A 6,329-nucleotide genomic window follows, 5' to 3' on the forward strand; every position below is an offset into this window, starting at 1 on the left:
TCTACTTCTACCAACTGATAGTGTGTAACAACACACACCAACACCTGTCAGCTCTACTTCTACTAACTGATAGTGTAACAAACACACACACCAACACCTGTCAGCTCTACTTCTACTAACTGATAGTGTGTAACAAACACACACACCAACACCTGTCAGCTCTACTTCTACCAACTGATAGTGTGTAACAACACCACACACCAACACCTGTCAGCTCTACTTCTACCAACTGATAGTGTAACAACACACACACCAACACCTGTCAGCTCTACTTCTACTAACTGATAGTGTGTAACAACACACACACACCAACACCTGTCAGCTCTACTTCTACCAACTGATAGTGTGTAACAACACACACACCAACACCTGTCAGCTCTACTTCTACTAACTGATAGTGTGTAACAACACACACACCAACACCTGTCAGCTCTACTTCTACCAACTGATAGTGTGTAACAACACACACACCAACACCTGTCAGCTCTACTTCTACCAACTGATAGTGTGTAACAACACACACACACACACACACACCAACACCTGTCAGCTCTACTTCTACCAACTGATAGTGTGTAACAACACACACACCAACACCTGTCAGCTCTACTTCTACCAACTGATAGTGTGTAACAACACACACACCAACACCTGTCAGCTCTACTTCTACTAACTGATAGTGTGTAACAACACACACACCAACACCTGTCAGCTCTACTTCTACTAACTGATAGTGTGTAACAACACACACACCAACACCTGTCAGCTCTACTTCTACTAACTGATAGTGTGTAACAACACACACACCAACACCTGTCAGCTCTACTTCTACCAACTGATAGTGTGTAACAACACACACACCAACACCTGTCAGCTCTACTTCTACCAACTGATAGTGTGTAACAACACACACACCAACACCTGTCAGCTCTACTTCTACCAACTGATAGTGTGTAACAACACACACACCAACACCTGTCAGCTCTACTTCTACTAACTGATAGTGTGTAACAACACACACACACCAACACCTGTCAGCTCTACTTACTAACTGATAGTGTGTAACAACAATACACCAACACCTGTCACTACTTACCAACTGACAGTGTAACAACACACACACACCAACACCTGTCAGCTCTACTTCTACTAACTGATAGTGTAACAACACACACACACCAACACCGTCAGCTCTACTTTACTAACTGATAGTGTGTAACAACACACACACACCAACACCTGTCAGCTCTACTTCTACCAACTGATAGTGTAACAACACACACACCAACACTCTGTCAGCTCTACTTACCAACTGATAGTGTGTAACAACACACACACCAACACCTGTCAGCTCTACTTCTACTAACTGATAGTGTAACAACACACACCAACACCTGTCAGCTCTACTTCTACCAACTGATAGTGTGTAACAACACACACACCAACACCTGTCAGCTCTACTTCTACTAACTGATAGTGTGTAACAACACACACCAACACCTGTCAGCTCTACTTTACCAACTGATAGTGTGTAACAACACACACACCAACACCTGTCAGCTCTACTTCTACTAACTGATAGTGTGTAACAACACACACACCAACACCTGTCAGCTCTACTTCTACCAACTGATAGTGTGTAACAACACACACACCAACACCTGTCAGCTCTACTTCTACTAACTGATAGTGTAAACAACACACACACCAACACCTGTCAGCTCTACTTCTACTAACTGATAGTGTGTAACAACACACACACCAACACCTGTCAGCTCTACTCTACCAACTGATAGTGTAACAACACACACACCAACACCTGCCGCTCTACTCTACCAACTGATAGTGTAAACAACTGAGGTGTAACAACACACACACCAACACCTGTCCGCTCTACTTCTACTAACTGATAGTGTGTAACAACACACACACCAACACTCGTCAGCTCTACTTCTACAACTGATAGTAAAATAAACACACACACACCAACACCTGTCAGCTCTACTTTCTACTAACTGATAGTGTGTAACAACACACACACCAACACCTGTCAGCTCTACTTACTAACTGATAGTGTAACAAACACACACACCAACACCTGTCAGCTCTACTTCTACTAACTGATAGTGTAACAACACACACACCAACACCTGTCAGCTCTACCAACTGATAGTGTGTAACAACACACACACACCAACACCTGTCAGCTTCCCAACTAACTGATAGTGTGTAACAAAACACACACACCAACACCTGTCAGCTCTACTTCTACCAACTGATAGTAACAACACACACACACCAACACCTGTCAGCTCTACTACCAACTGATAGTGTGTAACAAACACACACACTAAACACTCTGTCAGCTCTACTTCTACTAACTGATAGTGTGTAACAACACACACACCAACACCTGTCAGCTCTACTTCTACCAACTGATAGTGTAACACACACACCAACACCTGTCAGCTCTACTTCTACTAACTGATAGTGTGTAACAACACACACACCAACACCTGTCAGCTCTACTTCTACTAACTGATAGTGTAACAACACACACACCAACACCTGTCAGCTCTACTTCTACCAACTGATAGTGTGTAACAACACACACACCAACACCTGTCAGCTCTACTTCTACCAACTGATAGTGTAACAACACACACACCAACACCTGTCAGCTCTACTCTACCAACTGATAGTGTGTAACAACACACACACCAACACCTGTCAGCTCTACTACTAACTGATAGTGTAACAAAACACACACCAACACCTGTCAGCTCTACTCTACTAACTGATAGTGTAACAACACACACACACCAACACCTGTCAGCTCTACTTACCAACTGATAGTGTGTAACAACACACACACCAACACCTGTCAGCTCTACTTTACTAACTGATAGTGTGTAACAACACACACACCAACACCTGTCAGCTCTACTTCTACCAACTGATAGTGTGTAACAACACACACACCAACACCTGTCAGCTCCCAACACCTGTCAACTTCTACCAACTGATAGTGTGTAACAACACACACACCAACACTGTCAGCTCTACTTCTACTAACTGATAGTGTGTAACAACACACACACACCAACACCTGTCAGCTCTACTACTAACTGATAGTGTGTAACAACACACACACCAAACACCTGTCAGCTCTACTACTAACTGATAGTGTAACAACACAACAAACACCTGTAACATACTAACTGATAGTGTGTAACAACACACACACACCAACACCTGTCAGCTCTACTTCTACTAACTGATAGTGTGTAAACAAACACACACACCAACAACACCTGTCAGCTCTACTTCTACCAACTGATAGTGTGTAACAACACACACACCAACACCTGTCAGCTCTACTTTACTAACTGATAGTGTAACAACAACACACACACCAACACCTGTCAGCTCTACTTCTACCAACTGGATAGTGTAACAACACACACACCAACACCTGTCAGCTCTACTTCTACTAACTGATAGTGTGTAACAAACACACACACCAACACCTGTCAGCTCTACTTCTACTAACTGATAGTGTGTAACAAACACACACACCAACACCTGTCAGCTCTACTTCTACTAACTGATAGTGTGTAACAACACACACACCAACACCTGTCAGCTCTACTTTACTAACTGATAGTGTGTAACAACACACACACCAACACCTGTCAGCTCTACTTACTAACTGATAGTGTGTAACAACACACACACCAACACCTGTCAGCTCTACTTCTACCAACTGATAGTGTGTAACAAACACACACACACCAACACCTGTCAGCTCTACTTTACTAACTGATAGTGTGTAACAAACACACACACCAACACCTGTCAGCTCTACTTCTACTAACTGACAGTGTGTAACAAACACACACACCAACACCTGTCAGCTCTACTTACTAACTGATAGTGTGTAACAACACACACACCAACACCTGTCAGCTCTACTTCTACTAACTGATAGTGTAACAACACACACACCAACACCTGTCAGCTCTACTTCTACCAACTGATAGTGTAACAACACACACACCAACACCTGTCAGCTCTACTTCTACCAACTGATAGTGTAACAAACACACACCAACACCTGTCAGCTCTACTTCTACTAACTGATAGTGTGTAACAACACACACACCAACACCTGTCAGCTCTACTTCTACTAACTGATAGTGTGTAAAACACACACCAACACCTGTCAGCTCTACACAACTGATAGTCAACACCTGTCAGCTCTATTTACTAACTGATAGTGTGTAACAAACACACACACCAACACCTGTCAGCTCTACTTCTACTAACTGATAGTGTGTAACAACACACACACCAACACCTGTCAGCTCTACTTCTACTAACTGATAGTGTGTAACAACACACACACCAACACCTGTCAGCTCTACTTCTACTCAACTGATAGTGTAACAAACACACACACCAACACCTGTCAGCTCTACTTCTACCAACTGATAGTGTGTAACAACACACACACCAACACCTGTCAGCTCTACTTTCTACCAACTGATAGTGTAAAAACACACCCAACACCTGTCAGCTCTACTTCTACCAACTGATAGTGTAACAACACAACACCAACACCTGTCAGCTATACTTCTACTCAACTGATAGTGTAACAACACACACCAACACCTGTCAGCTCTACTTCTACCAACTGATAGTGTAACAACACACACACCAACACCTGTCAACTCTACTTCTACCAACTGATAGTGTGTACAACACACACACCAACACCTGTCAGCTCTACTCTACTAACTGAGTGTGTAACAACACACACACCAACAATTCGTCAGCTCTACTTCTACTAACTGATAGTGTAACAACACACACACACCAACACCTGTCAGCTCTACTTACCAACTGATAGTGTAACAAACACACACACCAACACCTGTCAGCTCTACTTCTACTAACTGATAGTGTGTAACAAACACACACACCAACACCTGTCAGCTCTACTTCTACCAACTGATAGTGTAACAACACACACACCAACACCTGTCAGCTCTACTTCTACCAACTGATAGTGTAACAACACACACACCAACACCTGTCAGCTCTACTTCTACCAACTGATAGTGTAACAACACACACACCAACACCTGTCAGCTCTACTTTACTAACTGATAGTGTGTAACAACACACACACCAACACCTGTCAGCTCTACTTCTACTAACTGATAGTGTGTAACAACACACACACCAACACCTGTCAGCTCTACTTCTACCAACTGATAGTGTGTAACAACACACACACCAACACCTGTCAGCTCTACTTACCAACTGATAGTGTGTAACAACACACACACCAACACCTGTCAGCTCTACTTCTACCAACTGATAGTGTGTAACAACACACACACCAACACCTGTCAGCTCTATTTCTATTAACTGATAGTGTGTAACAACACACACACCAACACCTGTCAACTTCATTAACTGATAGTGTGTAACAACACACACACCAACACCTGTCAGCTCTACTTACTAACTGATAAAAATAAACACACACACACCAACACCTGTCAGCTCTACTTTCTACTAACTGATAGTGTGTAACAACACACACACACCAACACCTGTCAGCTCTACTTCTCTACCAACTGATAGTGTAACAACACACACACCAACACCTGTCAGCTCTACTTCTACCAACTGATAGTGTAACAACACACACACCAACACCTGTCAGCTACTTACTAACTGATAGTAATAACACACACACCAACACCTGTCAGCTCTACTACTAACTGATAGTGTGTAACAACACACACACCAACACCTGTCAGCTCTATTTCTACTTAACTGATAGTGTGTAAAACACACACACCAACACCTGTCAGCTCTACTTCAACTAACTGATAGTAACAACACACACACCAACACCTGTCAGCTCTACTTCTACTAACTGATAGTGTGTAAACAACACACACACCAACACCTGTCAGCTCTACTTACCAACTGATAGTGTGTAACAACACACACAACACCTGTCAGCTCTAACACCTGTCAACCAACTGATAGTGTAACAACACACACCAACACTCGTCAGCTCTACTTCTACCAAACTGATAGTGTGTAACAACACACACACCAACACCTGTCAGCTCTACTTTACTAACTGATAGTGTAACAACACACACCAACACCTGTCAGCTCTACTTCTACTAACTGATAGTGTAACAACACACACACCAACAGCTGTCAGCTCTACTTTCTACCAACTGATAGTGTAACAACACACACACACACACCAACACCTGTCAGCTCTACTTCTACCAACT

At 42.9% G+C, this 6,329-nt stretch overlaps 1 long non-coding RNA gene across 21 annotated transcripts; it reads right to left on the reverse strand.

Annotated features, from left to right (window-relative positions):
- Positions 1–240: 240 nt before the first annotated feature.
- Positions 241–5,422, reverse strand: LOC127920379 (uncharacterized). Of its 21 annotated transcripts, none has more exons than XR_008106095.1 (4): positions 1,395–1,484; positions 814–1,031; positions 544–651; positions 242–477 (listed from the first exon to the last, which is right to left on the reverse strand). It is a non-coding gene; the product is annotated as an uncharacterized LOC127920379 (long non-coding RNA). The 21 variants fall into 21 exon arrangements; XR_008106104.1 differs by having other exon boundaries at positions 538–597; positions 760–1,031; XR_008106099.1 differs by having other exon boundaries at positions 538–597; positions 706–1,031.
- Positions 5,423–6,329: the final 907 nt, after the last annotated feature.

Source organism: Oncorhynchus keta, unplaced genomic scaffold, assembly GCF_023373465.1.
Source record: "Oncorhynchus keta strain PuntledgeMale-10-30-2019 unplaced genomic scaffold, Oket_V2 Un_contig_19275_pilon_pilon, whole genome shotgun sequence".
NCBI classification, from domain to species: domain Eukaryota; kingdom Metazoa; phylum Chordata; class Actinopteri; order Salmoniformes; family Salmonidae; genus Oncorhynchus; species Oncorhynchus keta.